Source organism: Acomys minous (genome assembly GCF_964271855.1).
Source record: "Acomys minous genome assembly, chromosome: 14".
Lineage (NCBI taxonomy): Eukaryota > Metazoa > Chordata > Mammalia > Rodentia > Muridae > Acomys > Acomys minous.
Window position 1 is genome coordinate 39,103,096 of NC_140496.1, and position 22,633 is coordinate 39,125,728.

The 22,633-nt window shown below is 50.6% G+C and overlaps 1 protein-coding gene across 2 annotated transcripts in view; it reads right to left on the reverse strand.

Moving 5' to 3' along the window:
• NKD1 (NKD inhibitor of WNT signaling pathway 1) overlaps nt 1-22,633 on the reverse strand; it is a 70,018-nt gene that overhangs the window by 27,009 nt on the left and 20,376 nt on the right. The window contains exon 1 of one of the 2 annotated variants that reach the window (XM_084757135.1): nt 18,685-18,706. The exons of the other annotated variant lie outside the window; for it this stretch is intronic. The gene's annotated coding sequence lies outside the window, so the exon portion shown is untranslated. Of the gene's footprint in view, nt 1-18,684; nt 18,707-22,633 lie in introns of those variants that run through there. 2 annotated transcript variants of the gene reach the window in all.

Genomic DNA, 22,633 nt, shown 5'->3' on the forward strand with positions numbered 1-22,633 from the left:
CCAACACAGCTCTCTATTTACAGACTAAGAAAACATTCCCTGCATTTTCTCCCAAGGGGGAAAAAAAAAAGCATTGGCCCAAGAACCCAAAGGACGTGACTGCCACTGCTAAAATTATCAACATGTTCCCATACATCAAGGTTACAGATAGGCACCAAAAAATACTCTCTGAGGCTGTGCCAGCTGGCATGCAGGTCACCTGATGTTCACCAGCAGCAGGCATTGTACCAGAAACAGAACCTATGGGGCCAGCAGGGCTTTCGAAGTCAGTTGGAAGGGTGATGAGCTCCAGGTCGATGCAGAACTCTTCCGTGCCCTCAGCCACCTGGGGCTCCTGAAGACCCTGCCTGCTTCTTGCCGCACACACTCAGGAAGCTAGGGACTAACTGCGGCTGCGTACAGTAGGACATGGAATCCAGAGGAGGCAGGAGCCAATGAGCCACATCAACTGAGCTGTCACTGGAAGCGTGTGAGGGAAAAGAAGGAGACAGTCACCACCACATACCAGATTTTACTGTTAACATTCCAGGAAACCCAAAACCCAGGAGAAGAACCCCCTGGTTCCTAGGAGGTCACTGTTTGCCCTGGTTTGTGTCTCGTCAGTGGCCTGAGGGGGGACTGTGGGGGGGGGGCGGTGTCTGGAAAAGACTGTGTGACCAGCAGAGGGAAGGAGGCTGCCCAGGTTCACGGATGGAAGGCATCCTTATCTGAAGCTTCATCTATCGCCTCTTACTCCTGGTAATCTAGAAAAGACCCAAAGACAACTATCACCTCCCCCACTTTAGAGGTGGGGAACTAAGGATCTGCAAGGGGAAGCAAGAAAGAGGTGCAGCTGGGAAGGACCTTGTCCTTCCGCACAGGCCAGGCCCCTGGGGACCGGAGTGACCTAGGGGAGACTACAGCAGAGGCCCACACAGCCTCTTGTCACAGGCTGGCATCGGACCAGGCAGGAACAGAGACCCATTGAGGATGCCCCTCTCCAGAAAATAGCATGCCGAGTACATGGACTTTGTGAACCTCGCACTACCAGTCTATTTGTAGACTTTAATGAGAACCTGAGTACAGGTGGGAAAATAGGTCTCAAAAAGGGATGGGATTTGGCCAGGGTTAAAGAGCCCAATAGCAGGCGAGCCACTATCCATACTCTGAAGACCCATAGGAGCAAGAGATCAGCTCAGGAGCTCCCCAGTTCACCCACCGCCAGGAGCAGGTTCTGCATGCAGCCAGTTCAGCCCCAGCAATCAGAAATACCACATAAAGTATCTAGGGGTCTCCCATGTGGAACTTCTCACACTTTTACTGACATCTGCACTAGGACCTCGAGAGACTAGCCCACCACCCTGGAGGCTCAACACATGGGCTCCCTGACGCCTTGCACCAGCCACCCTTGTGAGGCTTCCTCAGGACCCACCCTGGCACCTGGTCTGAAGGCTTGGAACTGGATGGCCCCGAGAAGGGCACTGCAGGCCAAAGCCCATGTTGAGTGTGGACAAACTCTGAAGAGAAGTCACAATCTAGAGGTCCTCACAGGACCAAGCTAGAGCCCGGAGCCCCATCCAGAAATGGCGCCTTTGCGTCTTTCTTCCTTCACTTGGCTGTCTCAGAACATCCTGAAGGAACTAGAGACACAATCCCCACCTTGGGTTCTGCTTCTGGGGTACCTGATCTAAGATACCCCATTGAATTATCTGAAGAGTTGGGGACCTCCAACCCCACATGGTGACTTCCCAGACACCGGACGGAGGGGCACTGGAAGGCTAGCTGAATGGTCTTGTACAAAACAGAGCACAGGTCCAGTCCCAGAAGTCACTGCAAGAACACTCTGCCCAGAGAAGGGCAGGGCCATACACCAGGACTCAGTATCTGCTGGCAGACAGAAGGAACACTTCCGCCCTTCAACTTTAGGGGCGCCATTCACATTCACATATGGCCAGCGCCTCGAGAGTATGTAGTTCCCAGGGTTCCTCTCTCAGATCACCCATCTACAACTCTAGGGCAGACTTCCGACCATTCTCTGGGGGACCCAAGAGTGAAGGGTATCTCTGCCCCCTCTTTTTGGTTATACGTGTTACAGCATCTGTGAGTCGGGAGCTCCTGCCCAGTGCCTCCCAGTGCCTATACCTGTGCCCCTCTAGGTTACCCGATGATGTTTGGATGGCTCCTCCTGGGCTGTCCAGACTCCACCAGTGTCCTGGGCATCTCAGACACAACACATAACTGCTTAGAGCGAGGCTCTCCTGTGCAAGATTTGATTTTCTATCTGGAATTCTAATGTATGGAGGGAATCCCAGCCCTCCCCTACAGTCATCCACTTGGTCTTCAGAGCTGCTATCTCCCCTAAACATGAGTACAGCCCCGGGACATGGCCTGACCAATGAGAACTGTGCAGTGTCCCAAGCCAGGCCAAGGAGACCCAGGGCATTCTCAGGACATCTGTGATAACGAGGCTTGGAATTTGCAACTGCTGGAAACATTTATTTCCTTACGGGAAGATCCTAGCTGAGTAAGAAAACACAGGAAATCAGGGTTCAATGAAGCAAGAAGAAAAAAAAAACAGGTTACAACACCATCTGAGCCCCTAGATCAAACCACGCCTGAAGCTAGGTCCCCTTGGACATTTCAATGATGTGAACCGCTAAATCTCCCTCTTCCTACTTAAGCCAATTTGAGCTTGTTTTCCATCATGGCTGCTGAATCCTGTTTAATGTACACTCTTTTCACCAGCAGCAGGTTGCCAGGCCGAGAATGTGTGTGCCCAGAACTCCCATGTTTACCCTTCACTATGGGTGGCTGGGAAGTCTGAGCTTTCCAGTCAGAAGGGCTCAGTTCCCACCCAGCCCTGGCTGTCCTTTACTCCGGGGCCAGAAACTTCAGTCTTGGCCTTCCTTGCTGTAAACACAGACACACAGACACACACACACACACACACACACACACACACACACATCTCCCATCACTGTCACAAATACCTAATGACTGGCACAAAGAGAGGATACTTATTTGGGCTCATGGCTTGTAGGCCCACCCAGCTTGCTGGTGGTCACAGACCACATTCAGCCAAGAGTAGCCACAAATGCACATAACACAACACCATAAACTTTCTTAAAACATTAATCTATGTGATTTTTTGGGTGTCCCTGATTGAACAGTTCTTGAGTGTGAACTTTGTGAATGACATCATGCACATAGGACACACATCTGCTAGCGAGTCCAGACTGTGGTGGTGAGGCTGAGGTCACATCATTCTAAGACCACAGTGGGGAACAAACCGCAGCCTCATGAGATTGGGGGGGGGGGCCTGAGGTCCCAAGGTCCCCTCCCAACACACAGTTCCCAATGGCCTACAGGTTCTCAAACTCCTGCTAGTGAACCCTGGCTAGGCTGCGCTGGGAAACCAAGCCTTCAGCATTCAGGCCTTTAGGCTCACCCCAGTTATGGCAGGTGACCCTATGATTACATTGCCCTTAGCAGAACACCTTCAAGAGTGAAAAGTGCTATGAACAAGGAACACAAGAGCGGCTGGCACTGTCTAGGGTAACTGACGTCCATCACTTTCTGATCTTCCCTGAGCTGTCACCTCCACCTCATTTGCCCTCTGCACACATGCTTTCTTCCTCCCCACGGCTCCTCATGGCTCCTGCCTGCAGACTCCTAGAGAAGCCATCCTGGAAATGTGGTACAGTCCCTGCCGCAGCCCTCTGCTGTGGGATGTCCAGTCTCCCGTTGCACTCTCTCCCATCCCATGCCTAAAGCCTTTCAGACTCACAAGTCTGGCACACACACGTAACCGTACACACGTAAACACACACACACACACACACACACACACACACACACACACACACACACACACACACACACGTATACACAGCCGGCAGTGGAGATAGCAGCCTTTCCTTCCTTCATGCAGACTTGAATTTTCTCTGGGTATTGAGGAAACCATCTTCAGTGAGCTGCTAGACAGAGGCAAAGACTGGGGACCGGGCATCATGAGGCAGGGAGGAGGGTGCAGGAGGGGAGGGCAGCAGAGGCAAGGCACTGACTGGCCCTCCAATAGCTTTCACTAACCTGAGGCCAGGGACGACAGGCACCAGCTGGCCTCTGCCAGTATTTAGCCCTGGCTCCTATTCAAAACACAGGCGAGTGATGCCGGTGATGTGGCCAGCCTCCAGCAGCTCAGCTCTCTGCAGCAGCCAACTCACTGGCCAGAATGCAAACAAGACCGGAGAGTGCTTATTTCGATCAGCACCCCAAGTCGAGATTCCACTCCAGGTGAGGGGTTATCCCTAGGGCCTGGTCCTTCAAGTGGCCATTCTGAGCTAGCCTCTAGCTGTTTCCTACTTTGGCAGAGCTATAGCCTCAGGCCAGCTCCTTGCTCATAGCAGAGGTCACGTCCCTCTCTACACTGGCAGGCCCCCTCTACTGGTCTGCAGACTGCAGGCTACAGTGGACATGGCTGAGAATCCTCCTTCCAAAATGCTTGAGGTCAGAGTTGCCCAGGCTAGCCCTGACCCCACAATTCTTCTGTCTCAGCTTCCTGAGTGGCTGGGTTGACAGGCCTTTACCCAACATGCACTTTTAGATTTCTTTTCAGCAGTGACATCACAGCACACAAGGAAGGGCTCAAATATTGTGGGCATTAACAGGACCTGTGCTTAACTCTGTCGTGAATACCAGAAACAGGCACTACTACCTGAGAAAACCAAGATCAAGTGCAGCTTATAAAACAGCAATGGAGGCAGAGGCAGGTGGATCTCTGTGAGTTCAAGGACAACCTGGTCTATAAAGCGAGTCCAGGACAGCCAGGACTACAACAGAAATTCAGTCTCAAAAAATCAAAACCAACAACAACAAAACCAACCAACCTAAGATAGTGGCTCAGAAGTGGCAGCAGTGCAGGGTCTGAGCCAGGACCTGGTACTTTTCTGAGTACTTTCATATTACATTCGGAACCAAGCGCCAGCGCAGCTGAAGCAACCCCGTGGCCCCAGAAACGACTGGGAAGCTGGGGTCAGCACTGGAACAGGGCACCCTGGTGATGTGACGAGCCCCTGCTGCCTACAGGGTGCCCGTCCCAACCTCGGTTGGAGCGCTCAGCCTACCCACTCACAGAATTTCTCCCCTACAGAAGAAGCTTTCCTTGCCAAGCAAGCATGCTGGCAGCGGGACTATGTAAGACACCAGGAGCCCCGCAGCCCAGATGTCACAGGCTGGTTCACCCGCACACAAACCCCTGAGAAGGTGCACCACCCTTCAGGACCCCTGGGGCTCCATGCGCTCTGGTTCATCACATGATTCGTCCCAGGCCCTGCAGAAGAAGGAAATGCAATGGCGTTCTAAGTTTCATTCTGTTGCTGTGCTAAAAAAAAAACACCACAGCCAAAAGCAAACCAGGGAGGAAAAGGTTAATTTGGCTTACACTTCCAGGTTACAAGCCATCACTGGTGGAAGTCCGGGTAGAAACCTAGGGAGGGAGTTTAAAGCAGAAGCCATGGAGAAAGGTTGCTTGCTGGCTTGCTCTCTGGCCTATGCTTAAGTAGCTTTTTTTTTTTTTTTTAGGTAGCCCAGAGCTACTTGCCCCAGGAATGGTGCTAACCGCCTATAGTGGGCTGAGCCCTCCCACATATGACTTAACAATCAAGACAATCCTCCACAGACCAGCCTTGTAGGCAGTGGGCTCCGCCTCTCATGACTAGCTTGTGTCAAGTTGATGGTTAGGATGATCCAGGCAAAGTGCTAAGATGGATCTCCCTATAGAGACTCACAGGTCCATCAAGACATGCAAACAGCGGAACAACTTAGCCATGCATGACTGCTTCCAACTCAGGAAAGCGATAAAAATTACCTTAATATCAATAATTAGTCCCCTAAGCAATACACTCCAAGCTGTATTAAAATAAGTATGGCGAGCTCTGGGTTCAACAAGATCTTCCATAAATAAAGTGGGAGAACAATTTGCACAGACACCCAGAGTCAACTCTACTTTCACACGCATATGCAAACACATGTGTGCACACACATGCATGTGATGGTGCACACACTCACGCACGAGTACACACACACACACACAGGATGATAGCTATACCATGGAAGGTGGTGATTCTCTCTACCATGAATGAGAGACCTCACCTGGAAAGTGAAAGTTCACACCAAAGAAAGACACTTTTTCTCCTCAAAGTCTGGGCATCGGCTTTAGCAGTCTCCATGTAGCCAAGGAATCTGTCAGGCCGCCACCTGACTGACTAAGGCAGGATCTCTTTACACGGTCCTCCTGCAACTCATATGCACATTCTAGCCTGAGAAGCCCCTGTCTAGGGAAGAGCTGGTTTTCTTACACTTAGCAAGCGCCAATCTCAGTTTAATGCATGATAGTATTTCATGTGTCTTTAGCACATTGGACAGTCACAAAAAGTCTATGGTTGGAACTATAGCTATCTCTCTTTCTTCCTTCCTTTCTTCCTTCCTTTCTTCCTTCCTTTCTTCCTTCCTTTCTTTCTTTCTTTCTTTCTTTCTTTCTTTTTTTCTTTTCTGAAACAGTGTTTCATGTAGCCCTGGCTGCCTCAAACCCCTGATCCTTCTCAGCCTCTCCAGGCCTGAGATGCAGAGAGAGGCTAAGTAAGTGTCCCCGGGACACAAAGCTGGTAGAGAGATGATGTTGGGGATTTAAAAAGCAGCTGGACAACCCTATGACCCGAGAGTAGAAATGGCCAGTAGCCTGCTTCCCCACAGCGGGGAGTGACCCCTCTAAAGAGGGAGAAGGCCAATTAGTGAGAGGGAGGGGCCAAATTCTCTATCCCTCGATGTAAGAACCAGGCAGACCAACGAGAAACGGACCCAGTCAAGCAGTGAGCTCTCACGTCACAGGAGGTACTCAAGCAAAGGCTGGGAGGCCTTCTGTTCAGGATACATGCGAAGCAATTCCTAGATCAAGGAGTAGGTCTTAATGGGTTGGACTTTCTGCTCCGATCCAATGCCAGGAAAATTCTTTCTGTATCATTGGCATGAAGCCAGAGGCAACACAAAGGTGCTACAGACTTCAACAGCCGTCGAGAGCGCCCAAGGCCTTAGAAGTCTCAGCAGATGGTGGGGTCTGTCTTTAACCCTTCAGCCCAAACACCACGCATGGCCCTCAGCAGATCCGCAGGCCTGTGGTTCAGGCACCTACTATTCTTAAACGGAGTGGCTAAGGCTGAGGAGACTAAGTGTCTTCAGCAATACACTGCAGTTCCGGTTCCCCAACAGGATCCTATCTTCTAGAAAGTCAAAAGCAAGGGGTGCTACGCAGGTGTGTGAGGTGTGCATGGAGGGAGCAGGGCTGAGGCAGAGCCAGCCACAGATGAGTCCAGTCCCACAGAACAGCATGTTGGCCTCAGTCCCTGTCCAGCCAAAGATCACTCTCATCCCTGTAAGGATACGACTGGGTGTAGTGCTGGTCTATAGAAGCCCGGCTCCGTCAAGCTGGAAAGGGCCAAAGGATGGTTTCGAACAGGGGTCTGCTCCAATGAAGATGTGCAGTGCTAAGGTAGGCTGCACAAGCAAGCTTGTCCTTAATGGCAGCTGTTGTTCTTCCTCTTGTCACTGCCAGTCCTAACCGGAGAGGAAGCAATACCATCAGGCCAGTATGGTAGCACACGCCTGGAGCCTCAGCAAGTGGGGGTTCCAGGCCAGTCGGGACTATTCAATGAGACCGGTCTCAGAAACAAAACAAACACACAACACCCACCCACCCCCACCCCCGCCTCAGACCAGTGTCCCAGACCCCAGCATCCTGGCCAGGCAGAGCTGCGGAGCCAACCATCCAGGCCTGGAGGCCAGCAACAAGACTGAACTAAGTCAGAAAGAGCTCAGTGTCCGGGTCCAGCCGAGCACAGACCCCAGGGTGTGCGCTTGAGGGCAAGGGGCAGGCCTGCCTGTGTAAACGTTTGGCTGTTGGGTTCTGGAGGGAGGGAGGCCTCCAGAGAGCCAGCTCCGCCGTGTTAGAAGTCGGGCCAGCTTTCCATTCCCAGCATCCTAGCTCCAAGTCCCCAGGCAGGCCTGCTGGCCAGGGCCCTCCACTCCTTCCAGGCCTGGATACACTTCCAAGGCAGCCTCTTCTTAGGCACAGGGCAGAATTCTTTGGCCAGCTATCCACGCTGACAGACCCCAGCTGCTGGGTGCCACTCCTCTCTCCTCCCATCCTCCACACAGCTCCTGAGCAGAGGACCTGAGAAGGCTGGCTCAACCCTCCCTCCCCAAGCCCCACCCCTGCGCCTGCCCAATATTCAGTACAGATGCCTGAACTTCAGTGACTCTTACTGGTCCTTAATGTCACGGGTCAAAATCTGAATGGTAAATGGCTTCACCATCTACCCACTGGGACTCTCTCCAAGGCCTGAAAAGGAATCTCATGAAGAGGTCTGAGTTCATCTGTGTCCCGAGATATTTGGGGCTCAGTACTGGCTAAGCACACTGGCCCTCATATACTCAGATGTGACAGGATGTGTTCAGAAGAGAAGGTACGCATAGCCCTCGCTGTCCAGTCACGGAGGACTCAGCAGAGCCACCCAAGACAGTGCAGGCCCTTGCTTTTCCATGAAGGCCAAAGAAAAGAAACTGAACAGCCCCAGTAGAGACCACGTATTCATGTGTCTGTGGCCTACAATGGCTTCTCTGACAGCTGGAGTTTGAATAATTGTCCCCATCTGCCACACGCTCATCTGGCCAGACACCGCTGCATGCCTTACCCCTGTCTTCTTTGGAAACCCTCGCAGCATCCCAGATTCCATGGCTACACCAGTTTGGAGTTTTTTTGCTTTGTTAAGTTTTGTTTTCAATTTTAATGTGTGTGAGCGTTTTTTGCCTTGCCTGCGTATTGTGCACCACACATGTATGCCTGGTGTTCACAGAGGCCAGGAGAGGGCAGCAGATCCTCTGGACCTGGGAGTTGCAGATGGTTGTGAGCTGCCATGTGGGTGCTGGGAATCGGACTCTGGTCCTTTGGAAAAGCAATAGATGCTCTTAATCACAGAGCCATCTCTCAACCTCCACTATACTGGTTTCTTAGAGAAGAAAAGTGAGACCTGCCCCAGATAAACAATGGCCAAAGCCACATTTAGAAAGCTGCCCCCCCCAATTTTTTTTTTTTTTTTTTTTTTTTTTTTGCCAAAAACAAGACACTGCTCAACTCCAGGGCCTACGCAGGTAAGAGACCTGTCACCCCGCTGGGACTAACGCTATGGCAGGGGCCTCATTTCTTCACATCTTGACTCCACTCTCTTTGCAGTGTCCTCACATCTGGATCTTCGCTTAGCCACATGACCTGCCAGCATAAAAGCAACACAAAACTTGACAAGGAACAGGGGACCTCACTTTGTGTAAGGCCTGTCACTGTGATGAGAAATGCCTGTGAAACACACATGAAGAGGCAACTTGTCTACATCAATCCGATTCTAACCCAGCTGGCGGCCAGCCAACCTATCAGCTGTCTCCAGATGCACTGTAAATCCAATCTAATTTACCCCAGATCAGCCTGACCCTACTCCAACAGGCAAGCCTAGTCAACCCAGATCAAATCTACCCTGATCAGGCCAGCTCAATCAGCCCAGATCAGCCCAGCCTAGTACAGCCCAGACTAGATCAGCCCAACCCTAATCAACCCAAATCAGCTTAGCTCAATCCAGATCAGCCCAGGTCAATTTAGATCAATCTAAACCAGTTCATCTCAGCCCAGACCAGATCTGCCCTACCCAGACCAGCCAGGCCAACAAAGCCCAGCCAACCCTGACCAGCCCAGACTCAGCTTCCCAATCCAAACCAGCCCACACCAGCAAAACCTAGACCAACGATACTGACCCGGCCAGTTTACAGAGGTGAGAGAGAACAAATGGTTGTTTTAAGTGACTAATTGTTGGGATAATGTATTACACAGCAACAACTAAGAACCAAACTATAATGACCATCATCTTTTGACATAGGAAAGACCTCTTTTAGTTGATCTTAACCAAAAGGCAAAGAAACAATGAGGAAAACTTCTTAAAAACCACAAAGCAAACAGTCACTGTAGACTGAATGCCCCTTACTTGAAATGAGTGGAATGGAACTATGTTGTTGTTGTTGTTGTTATTATTATTATTATTATTAAAATATTTTTAACATTGTGTGTGTGTGTGTGTGTGTGTGTGTGTGTGTGTGTTCCCTTTGCCACTTGTGTGCAGGTGCACAAAGAGGCCAGAAGAGGGCATTAGATCCTCTGGAGCTTAAGTCACAGTGGTTGTAAGCTGCTCAGTGTGGATGCTAGGAACCAGGTTCTGGTTCTCCAGAAGAGACAGCAAGCAGCCCTAACTGCTGGGCCATCTCTCCAGCCCCAAGAGACATGTTTGTCTTTTATTTCTTTATTTTGGAATATTTATATCCACACAGGTAGATATTCTGGGAAGGAGGCCTGTATCTAAACATGTCTAAAGACAAAGTTCATTTGTCTCATGCATGCTGTATACATAGTCTGAAGGGACTCTAATTCAATATTTTTAGTGCGCCATGTCTTAAGTACAACCTGCCTACATGGTATGACATTTTCCCATTGTGGCATCATGTTGATACTGAAAAAGTCTCAAGGACAAGGAGAAAGCTCAGTCTATAAATTGCTTGCCCCACAAGTATGGAAACCTAAATTCAACCTCTAAAATCTACATAAAAAGGCAGGAATGGTGGTTTACATCTGTAGTCCCAGTTTGGGAGAAGGAGAAAAACAGACGCCCTGAAGTTTACTGCTGGCCTGCTTAAACAGCTCCAGCCAATGAAAGACCCTGCCTTAAAAACAAATGAATACACTCCTTGGAATATACCCAGAAGATGCTCCAGCACACAAGAAAATTTGCTCAACCATGTTCATAGCGGCCTTATTCATAATAGCCAGAACATGGAAACAGCCTAAGTGTCTCTCAGTAGAAGAATGGATAAAGAAACTGTGGTACATATACACTATGGAATACTACTCAGCTATTAAAAACAAGGAATTCCCAAAATTTGTGGACAAATGGATTGAGCTAGAAATGATCATAATGAGTGAGTTAACCCAGAAGCAGAAAGACTCAAATGGTATATACTCACTTATATCTGCATGCTAGCCCAAGGGGCATGTCCCATGAAAGCCTTCACTTACCAGGAAACTGAGACATAGGGGAGGACATCCTTTTGGGACTCTAAATGAGAGAAGCATGGGAGAATGGCAAAGTAGAAGGATCCAGAGGGTCCTAGAAACCTACAAGTAGAACATTATGATAGGCAGATTTGGGCCCAAGGGTCCCGCTCAAACTAAGGCACCAGCCAAGGACAACACAGGCGGTAAACTTTAAACCCCTACCCAGATCTAGCCAATGGACAGAACATTCTCCACAGTTGAGTGGAAAGTGGGGTATGACTTTCACACGTACTCTGGTGCCTCATATTTGACCACGTCCCCTGGAGGGGGAGACCTGGTGGCACTCAGAGGAAGGATAGCAGGTTACCAAGAAGAGACTTGATACCCTATGAGCATACACAGGGGGAGGAAATCCCCCTCAGGAACAGCCATAGGGGAGGGGAATAAGGGGAAAATGGGAGGGAGGGAAGAATGGGAGGATACAAGGGATGGGATAACCATTGAGATGTAACAAGAATAAATTAATAAAAAATAAAAAATAGAAAAAAGTCAACAAAACAAAACAAATAAATAAGTAAGCAGGCCTAGATAGTACCCAAGGACTGGCACTTAAGATTAGCCTTTGGCCTACACACTCATTCTGTCTGTCTGTCTGTCTGTCTGTCTGTCTGTCTGTCTATGTCTCTCATCTCTGCCTCTTCTCACCCAATCCTCAGACACACATACACACACACACACACACACACACACACACACACACACACACACAGTTTTAGATTTTGAAGCATTTTGGATTTCAGATCTCCAGACTACAGATGCTGCAGCCATTTCCTATTGGAAGGACAAGCTCATTAAATCACAGAGGCCTTTGTGTCCTGGCTGTACATACACCACAAGAAGAGGTGACCTTTACCCTGGCACACATCTGTTTGCCTGTCACAAATGTGCATAGCCCTGAAGTAGAAGCATGGATTATTCATGCCCCCATTTACTCGTGAGGCAATGTTGTACCACAGGAGAGATGACAGGGCACACTTCTTCCATGCCCTAATGACACGAGGCCACAGGTCTTTGGATCTATTGTACAATAACTACTTCAAACCTAGTCCCTTACCCCAACCCTGGAGCCATCTCTGCATTAGCAGGCTTTGCTGAGAAAGTCTGCAGGTTACAGCTGAGTCATTGGGAGCTCAGCCTGACTGGCACCCCAAAGTGGTCCACTCTGTCTCTGGCACACTACTGGGACAGCTAAAAGGCTGAGATAATTGGGCTTCTCTCTGCCTTCATTCAGCCTTGGAGTCCCTCCACATGGCTTTTCTAGCAAGATGGCTCAACTTTTCACATGGCCGCCATGCGCAACAGGAGCACAAAATAGAATGCTGCCAAGCCTGCCCAGGCATCCCTTTCTACTGCCCACTCTTGGTTAAAATAGTTCCAGGTCCTCCCAAGTTCAGGGTAAGAGAAGCCATTCTTCCAAGGACAGCAAGTCCATCAACCACAGCTTCTGACCTCCTGCATGCAGTCTAGCCCCAGAGCACTGCAGCCCGGGTCCTGGGACACAGTAAGCGGGGCATTTTGTTCCCTGGTCCTCACCAGGCAGAGAGCTTGCATCGAGTCCATGGCATATTCAACTCAGTGAGCAGTTGGTACATTTCCATCTGACTCAAGATGAAGACGATTTCCTCAGCCCCTCAGGACAGCTGCCAGGCCCCTCCAGAATGAATCCCTGCAAGGGCCATTGGGCAAAAGACCCCCTCCCAAACACACACAGGTATCTAAAGACAATGTGCCTCTTGGCTCTTTGCCACAACCTCAATTTGGAAATAGGTACTGCAAGGTACTAGACTCCCCAGGGTAGTGCTCTCTCTCTCTCTCAGGACAAAAACCACTCTCCTCTTGGCTAGACTCCGGACATAGCTGAGGATGGCCACGCTGGGCAGCCTGGGAGAGCTCACCAGCAGTTAACTACAAGCACAATCAAGGGATAATTAGCAGACAGCTCCAAGTGTGAGATCTGAGGCCCATCAGTTCTAATGGTCTAATTAGCTGAGATATCCTTGGGCAGGCAAAGCACTCTGGCCTCCCAGAAACATATCAGGGAGATGTGAGCATCAAGGCTGGCGTTCAGCCATGAGGCACCTTACTACAGCTAGACAGATATGTGGTCTCTGGCATGATCGCCAAGCAACCTTGACACCACCGCTACCGCTGCCAGCCTGAGCCATTGGTCCTGTAGCATCTGTGTGCTGGGCAGTGAGAGGCATGCCTCCTGCCCCCTGATCTACCCAGCCCTCTCCAAATTAATGCCAGTTGGGATAAGGGATTCATGCCTATACATAACGATTCTGTCTTCCTAGGTCCCAATTTGCTCCTGTAGGCTCACAGCCACTAAAAACCATTCATCACTATGAAGTAGAAAATGACTTGTCAGACTGGAGAGATGGCTCAGTGGTTAAGACCACTGCTTACTCTTGCAGAAGACCTGAGTTCAAGTCCCAGCACCCACATGGTGGCTACCAACCATCTGTAACTCAAGTTCTGGGGGTTGGGGCGGGGGGGAGAGTCATCACCTTCTTCTGACTTTTATGGGCACATGGTAGACATACATACAATTAGGCATTCATACACATAAAATAAGTAAATCTTTTAAAAAATAGAAAAGGATTCTATGTAGCCCAATAGCACCCAGGGTCACAAACTCAGTGCTGCTTGACCAATTTTCTCAATCCAATCATTCCGAGTTGGCAGCAGAGATCCCTTAAGGCAAGAAGAACTGGGAACTTCTGTTGTGAGGTGACGGAAGGCAGAGGTCCGGAGTACACCGATGCCCGCTGAGCAAACACAGTATCTGACTACTCAAGGGGTCTCAGGCTGGACACGCTTAGAAAATTGAGTCACCTAGTTGGGAGCAGTAACAAGTTGAGCTAAAGCTCCCAGCTGATATTCACCACACACAGAGGCACAAACAAAGGCTCTGAGAAGTCCTGCAGAAAGAGTTTAATTGGTCATTGTAGCTAATGGATCCCAAGGTGACTTCCACTTGGAATCTGCTTTTCCCCAGAACCTAGTGGGATCATACACTGGGCTAAGGTTGTCTAGGAGGCGGGGCAGACGTGGCAATTCCACTTCAATCCTGCAGGAGCTACGCTGCTCAAACACATGAAGTGGAGCGGTTAGTATTTGCTCAGGGGGCACGGAAGCGCGTGCTCCAGCTCCATGAAGAAAGACATTCTCATTTCTCTGAAAATAAACAGTATGGGTCAGCTGTATTTAAAGACAAATCAGGCAGGAAAACGAAGCAAGAGAATAGAGAGGGGACCAAGCAATAGTCCTGCTGGGTGCCATGGGGCTCTGGGGGGGACACAGCCTGTCCAGCAGAAAGCTGCCCCCGGCTCTAGCTATATCTAACCAAGCTAGGAAATGAGGGTGTGTGGTACAACCCCAGTACTTGGGAGGCTGAGGAAGAAGAGTCACTAATTCAGTGCCAACCTGGGCTACATGGTGAGGTACTTAAGGCTGGGGACACAGCTCCATGACAGAATGCTTGCCTAGCATGTGCAGGCTCTGTGTTCCATCTACGCATGGTGGCACAAAGGAAATGAGTTGTTACGGGCAGAAGACGGTGGCTTTCCCATTTTTATACAAAAATCGAGACTTCTAAGTGAAACTTCGCACTTTATAACATGGGTCAAGGGGCTGGAGAGGTGGCTCGGTGGCTAAGAGCATTTGCTGTTCTTGCAGCGGACCAGGTTATTGTTCCTGTACCCACATGGCTTACAACTATCCCTAACTCCAGTTCCGGGGCCTCCAATGCCTCCTTCTGATCTCTGTGGGCACCGTGCATGCACATGAAGCACAGGCATAGGCGTATGCAAAACACTTACACATAAAAGAAATAAATCTAAAATGCGGATCAAACGGAACCTTCATGGGGATGGACAATAAAACCCAAGGCGGCAAGCTCTGCCAAGCAGGACATGGTGATGCTCATTAATAGGTGCTGCCATCAAGTTTGCCGCCAGGGGACCCCAGGAACAGTGCTGTTGAGCCGGGGCCTGCCTGAACCTGGCTGCTAGAACATGCTTGCACACAGCTACCTCCTCTCGATGCCACATACATGAGTGCCTACCACAGACACAAGCTCTGACTCTAAGGAAGCCATGCCAGCACCACGCTCGTCCCTGGCACACATGGGAAGGGGCAAGCCTGAAGAGCAACACACAGACGGCCAGTCCATCACAGGGACCCATCACGGGGTCACAGCAACACTTCTGAGGCGCCTTTCAGAAACATGATTTGTTTACAAACTCAAAGTAATGCAGACAAACCCCTGAGAGACCGTCCAAGGCAATACCACCCACACATACTGCCCACAGTCAGGTGGCTGGACAGTAAAAGTGCAATGCACAGGACGACCTGGGGGGACCGCTCAGTGGTCAATGTGATGCACAGCCGGGGCATCCCGTTCTGAGCATCCCAGTCTTACCATGTTGCTCAGGTTAACCTCAAGCTCTCCATCCTTCTGTCTCAACCTTTCTACTACTGGGATTACAGGCCTGTGACGCTGTACCCCGCTATTTAATCTTAAATATGAGGCTGTGGATATAAAGCAATTTTCTAGGGAGTCCCAGTGGTGCCTGCAATTTCACAGGTAAGCAGGACTCCTCAAAAGACGAGGCATCAACAAAAGTAGTGACCCAGACTAACAGTGATGCTATAGCTAACTGTGTCACAGGCTCTGACACACGGTGCTGCTAATGGTGTGCCCAGTGAGTGGGATGTTCAAAGTATTAAGGAGGAGTCCCACAGCAAAGTACCAGGAAGCAATGTCACTCCATGTGGTAAAAAAACAAACAAACAAACAAACAAACCAGAGCCTTCTACAATGAAGAGTATAGCCAGCTGAAGAAGCCACAATGGAGGCCCAGACATCTACAAAGGAGAAAGTACTAACCTGGGTATTGAGGAATAAAAAAATAAAAACAAAAACAAAAACAAAAAAAAACCTCATGCCCATGTGGAATGGCATCTCAAATGGACCATCTCCCAGCAGTCCTTGCTTCAAAGTGGGGCTAGGGTTAATTTCCACTAAGGGCACCTGGGCAGAAGAAAGACCTGTACCTGGTGGCCACGGATCCAAGCAGATGGGAGAGATTTGGCAACTGAAAGCAGACAGAACGAGCCACAAGATGGCAGTCACCTGGGCCACCAACCAAATCACTTTGAGGCCAAGAGCCACATTCCAGTCCACACACCTGCGCGGGGCTGGTGCATGATTCAATTCTAACATCCTGGGCCACTGTAGCGCCAAGGTTTATTTGTGCTAGTGTTGGTTCATCTAAAAACAGGAAGGAAAAATACCGTGGGTGAAGAGACAAATCCTCAGCAGGAGAGAAGACCTCAAGGCAAAAAGCAGCAAAGGGAAAACCTCCTAGATAGGATCAGCCCCCACCTCCTCCTCCACGCAGCCCTCCGAGCACAAAGGGCTCAGTTCTGCCTGCCTTGATCAAAAGCCACTTCCAGGGGCTGGAGAGATGGCTCAGCTGGTACACACAAGCTTAGGGACTGAAATGCAGCCCTGAGCTGCCATGGAAAAAGAAGTTAACATTGTGGCGCAGGCATGTAACCCTCTTACCAGAGAACAGCACAGCCAGGTGAAGCACAGTAGCCTAACAAGCAAGCCTGGGACCCCTGCGAGAGATCTTGTCTTTAAAAGAAAACAAACAAACCGAGGTAGATGGCACCTGAGGAAGACCACTCAAATCGACCTCTGGCTTCAACACGCACATACACACCCCAACATGAGTGACTTACAGAGAAATGGGAACAAGGTCTCCCCTGTGAGACAGAGATACCAAGCCCCAGAAGCTGAAGAGCCAGGATGGTGGAGGAGACCTATACTCTGTAACAATATTGTATCAAAACTATATACGATAATGTGTCAAAAACTAACAATAGCTAGCAATATTGTAGCAAAACTTAAACTTTCCAAAGCTTTTGGCAGGGGGTCATATACCATCCTGCTCCTTATGGTTGGGCCAGTGTGGGTGTCTCCTGACTATACTGGGCCTCACAGCCCAAATCTAGACCTGAAATAAAATTAGAACAGGCAGACCCGCTCCCCTCCTGATCCATTGCCAAGTGGCAATGGCAACTTGGCAAAGGATCTACAACTCACCAGGTCTCAACTAATGTTAAAGCCCAGTGACTGTTGTGTCTGAGGCCTTTCATCTCCTCTGTCACCTGGGGGAGAAGTGACCAAACACCTTCATGTCCCTGAACTTGGCCACAAGGAGAGTGGCTCCTCCAGGTTCAGATACAGGCTCACTTGTGCAATACACACATCTGCCACTTACAAGGAACCCATCTGTTCCAGAACTAGTTCAAGGTAAGAGTAGGAAGACCCTGAGAGGAGTGGGGCCAAATTAGTATAGAATCCCAATTTTGAGTAAAAGGCAGCTAGAGGCCAAGTGGCTGGCAACCAGCAACTGCAGGAATTCAGAATTCTGAGGACATTCTGAAGGCCAGGGGCACCCCAGAGTAGGCTTCTCAACTTTGGCCATACTGAAATTGGGCACCAGTATGTTCTGCTATGGAGAGCTATCCTTGGCAGTGTAGGACACCGGAGAACCTCCTTCCCCTCTGCCAACTATATTCAGGGTACCCCATCCAGGCAGGACAGAGAACCAGCCAATGGCCTAGGCCCTCCCTGAGAACCCTACTCCATGAGCACAAAGACTGATGCCCGGGCCAAACCCTAAACCTGCTGGTTTCTCTCCATTTTTTAAAATTCGGGCAGCTAATTAAATTCACTTTTTTTGCTGCTGGGGATAGAATACAGATCCTCACACACTAGACTAACACCTTTACCACAGAGCATGTTACACTCCAAACCCAATTAAACCATTTTATGTAGTCAGACCCACAAAACACACAGGCATGACACTAGCTGCCACCCCCACAAGCTCTCTGCTGCTTCCACAAGGGAGAGCAGTATCTACCCCCCGCCCCATCAACTTCCTGAAAGGCCACACTGCCCCAGGGGCCGGGAAGAAGCCCTGTTAGATACTGTGAGACCTGAATGCAGCAAAGATAGGCAGCAAAGCCAGGATCCCCTCCACTTCTGGGGAACCTCGTGCCCCACCTCACCTGCCAACCCTCCTCCTACACCATCTCCCAGGAGCCCAGGCTCAAAAGTCCAGAGCCATCTGTCAGGCTGGGTGGCACCGCCCCTTCCTGCCTTCCCCACCCCCACCTCACCCCCCCATGACCACCTCTGCTAATGTGCCACAGCAGGTCTGGGCCAGGGCCAGTCTGTGGCATAACTGATTCCGGCCCATAAGCACATGAATATTTTGGGGTGAGCAGGTCTCCTTCAGGAAGACCCTTTTTTTCCTCTCTCATCACCCCACAAGCTACAGAGCCCGAATCTGGGTTACTAGTGGGGAGGCAGAGGAGTCTAATAAATCTCAGACTAAAGTTCTTGGCTAAGAAACACAGGCGCGCGCACACACACACACATACACACACACAGACACACACACACACACACACACCCCACTTACTGAGTGGTGAAACAGCTTTGCAGGCCTCTGAAGCGTGGCCCTCAGAAGTCCGTTCAGTACCCAGCTGCATTAAATCAAGCTGCGAGAAGCGCCGGGTTATGCTTTTCAAGTGCACCCTGGGCCGATCTGATGTTTAAAGGAAAAAGGGAAAAGTTTCCGAGGCCTCCATAAATCCTGAGGAGAGGAAGTTTCAAACTTGGGTGTTCGCAGTCCGTGGCTCCCGCATGGAAACAGCTTGGTTTCATGTATTTGGTTTTACTGTTCAAACGTTAGGTCTTTCAACTTTTTATTTTTACAGGGCTCAGAAGAAAAGGGAGACGGAGCCATTTGCTCACTATGTGCCAAAGAAAACCCTAGCACCTCCTTCCAAGGGCCTCTGCCTGAGGAGCAGTGGGGCAGGGACGCGGGGGCTCCTGGCACACCTCTTGTAGCTCCTCCCGTCCATGGAAGGCCAGCTACTAATTAGCTCTGACCAGATCAACTGAGGCCAGTTCTGGGGAGCAGAGGCCAGGCAGGGCTATCACTGAGCTCTGGCCACCCCCAGCAGCAACAGCAAAAGGAACAAAATGGAGTCTTTCTAAAAACAAGACGAGGCCCACCAGGCCCCCAAGGAATCCTAAATTTAGTCTTTAGGGAAAGACAGCTGTGTGTGCCCAGCCAGGGAGGCCCAGAGAAGTCAACCAAGCTAAACCAGCTTCCAAGACACTTCAGCCCCAGCCGTGACTTGTGGGTGAATCAAACTACTTTCCCACCCTCCACCTTCCTCCACTCTCCACGTGCCGCCCACCCAGGCTGGGCAAGGCCACCCATTTGCCAGCAAGGGGACACTGAGGCCCAAAGTAGCAATCGTGAGACAGAACGGACACAGGCAGCCCAGAGTTCACACCTGACCAGGGTCTACACTGACTCCCTCCACGTGACCAGGAAGAAGGCGCTCTGCCCCACTAGGAGCTTCTGTTTTGTTGTCCCCGACATGGAATCGAGAATGACCACTTCAGAGCTGTGTAGAAAGGCACAGCATGTTAGCATGTATGTGTACATACGAGCCTTTTGTTTCTTTGCGTGGTGTATGTATGCTTGGGGGGTGGGGCGTGGTACACATGTGTACACATGTGTGTGTAGGCCCGAGGTCCAGTGTCTTCCTCCACTGATTCCCACTTTATCTTTAAGACAGGCCTCACCAAGTCAGCAAGAACGCTCAAGGAGGAGTTCCTGGGGGCCTCTTTTCTCTGCCTCCCCAGAGCTAGTATTATAGGCCCGGCCTTTTGTTGTTGTTTGACATGGGTTCTGTGGATCCAAATTCAGGCCTTCACGCTTGCTTAGCAAACACATTACCAACCGAGCCACCTCCCCAGCCATATGCACACTTTTTTATATACGTGTGTTTGTGCAACAGCGTGTCCGCGTGTTTGAAGGCTGTCTCCCAGACCCTCTCCAGTTATATCGCATATGCAGTCATGGTTGGGGCCTACTCAGCCTACCCCGCCCCACCCCTGGAGGCAACAGAGCCCCGCTGTTCCTCTGGGTAGTGCCCCTTTCCTGCAAATCCCCCACCAAGCAGCAGATGATAGTAGGGTCTGGAAGCCCTACCCCCAAATTCCCTGAGCCACCTGGAGGGGTGTTGTAACTGGAATCTGAAGTGTCCCCCCTACAGGCTCATGTGTTCCACTTGTCCCCCAGCTGCTGAGGAAGCTGTGGAACCTTTGGGGGGTGGAGCCTGCCTGGGGAAAGTAGGTCACTGGGCCAGGCCTTTGAAGACTGTCCCTGCTCTGGTCCCTGCCTATCTCCCCCTCCCTGTCTGTGCTAATGTGAACAGCCTCCTCCACACACTCCAACTACCACGAACCGAGCACCACCGTGCATGCCCAGCTGTAAAGCCCCTCAGGATGGCCCCAACCCCTGCCTGGGTCCATGTAGAGCTGGCAGGGAGGGCTCAGGGGCAGAGACCAGCAGAGTTCCAGTATAACCCTACAAAGCACAGGATAATGTCGTGGATCAAAAGTCGATCTTTCTGGGCCAACAGGGGGTTTAGAGGGTTAAAGGCACTTGCTGCCCAAACCTGACGTCCTGAGTTCGATCCCCACCTCCCACAATGGGAGGAGAGACCAACTCCCAAAGGGGTGCCCTTTGACCTCCACACGCATGCCATGGTGAGCACACAGACAAAAATAAGTTTGTATTTCAACAAATCTTTCTTCTCTAAAAGTAACATCCACTTACTTGCCCGCAAAGCAACGTTAGCACAAGGAGGCTTTACAGACACCCTCTACCTTGAGTCACTAAGGAGACCAGAGGGAGCCCTGGGGATCAGGGATGCAGGGAGCTGAAGGGCAGGAGCAGGTGCAGCCTGCCATCATAAGGACTGCCTGACTGAGCACCTGAGGTTTACAGGACCATCTGAGTAACTTTACTACACCACTGCCCGCGGGGAGGAGGTCCACCGACAACCCCATTTCACAGATGGGAAAACTGAGGCCTCAAGATAGTAAAGCTACTTAAGCTTGCATTATTAATGCAGCAAGCTCTGGATTTAAATGAAGTGTAGAGTTCTTCTCTCTCTCTCTCTCTCTCTCTCTCTCTCTCTCTCTCTCTCTCTCTTTCTGTTTCTTCTGTGTGGGGGAGGTCAGCGTCCTTCCCACTTATCCCCCAGTAGCAAAGTCTAGTTCTAATACATCCACGCCAGTGAAGAGCCACTGGCTTTGGGCTCATTGGTTACCTCCAAATTTCTCTATTTCCCTAGATCAACCAACTGATCCTTGGCACCCACCTCCTACTCAGTCAGGATGGGTGTGGCGAACAATTTCCCATTCAGCAGAAAGCCAGCCCCAGGGACATTACGCAGAATTACTAAAATCTAATAGCAGCACAAGTCAGGAGCACAGAGAGGGAACTGCCCTTATCTGAGACACACAGCAAAGCAAATTTATTCCCTAAGTACAAATCCATGCCCAGTTACACGGCCACAGCATTCTCCTGGGCCCTTGTGGCAATAACCTGTCAGCAGCAGAGTGAACAGTTGTGCAGTGAGCAGTAACTCAGCCGTCACAGGAAGAAGTCACTAGTGGCCGGTGGTGAGGACCACACAGAAGTGAAGAAGCAGGTGTGATAAGGAGCCCCTGTCTCTTAGGCTTTGGATAATGATGCTCTGGCTAAATCCCAAAGGGTGAGCAGGGAAGAGCCAAGGAGATTGAACCAGGGTGTACCTCAAGCAGACAAGAGCATGTGCAAAGGCTCGGCGGGGGGGGGGGGGGGGGGGCAGGGGGGGCAGAGACGACACCAGAATGGCTGGGGCTGAGTGGAGGGCAGGCTGTAGGGGAGGAGCAGGAGAGAAGCCAGCACTGTTCTGCCTTTTCACCTCAAAGTCACAGAAGTCACTGGAGAGATCCAAGTGACAGGAGAAAGTGATGCCTGCCTTTCTTTCTCCACCCACCCCCACCGCCCATCCCGTGTAATCCTGGAAGTCACTCGGCAGACCAAGGTGGCTGGAATTCAGAGATCTGCCTACTACCTCTGCCTCCTCAACACTTGGCCACCATGCCAAGGTGCCTCTCTGTACTGTAAATGTGGTCAGAATGCAGATGGGGAAATATATTGGTGGCTGACACTATGGGGACAGTGGTACCAGTGGACAAAGGTGGCTATCTGTTGCTCAACCAGGAGCAGTGCCAGGTCTTAGCTCAGGGAGGCCTCTCAGACAGACAGACAGACAGATAGAAGAGTGCCTTGGACAGGTTGGGTTCACACGTGTGAGCACCGTGAAGGGAGGAGGTCTGCAGATCACTGGGACCAACCCCCAACCCTACCCCAGCCTCCAAGCCCGACACACATATGTGCCCTGGGTAGGCTTCGACCTTTTCCAAACCTACTTTATTTGAGATTCTTTAATGCTTACACCTTCCTTCCAACCCACATACCCTAGATAGAAGAGAAAAGGGGTTAATGGGAACAG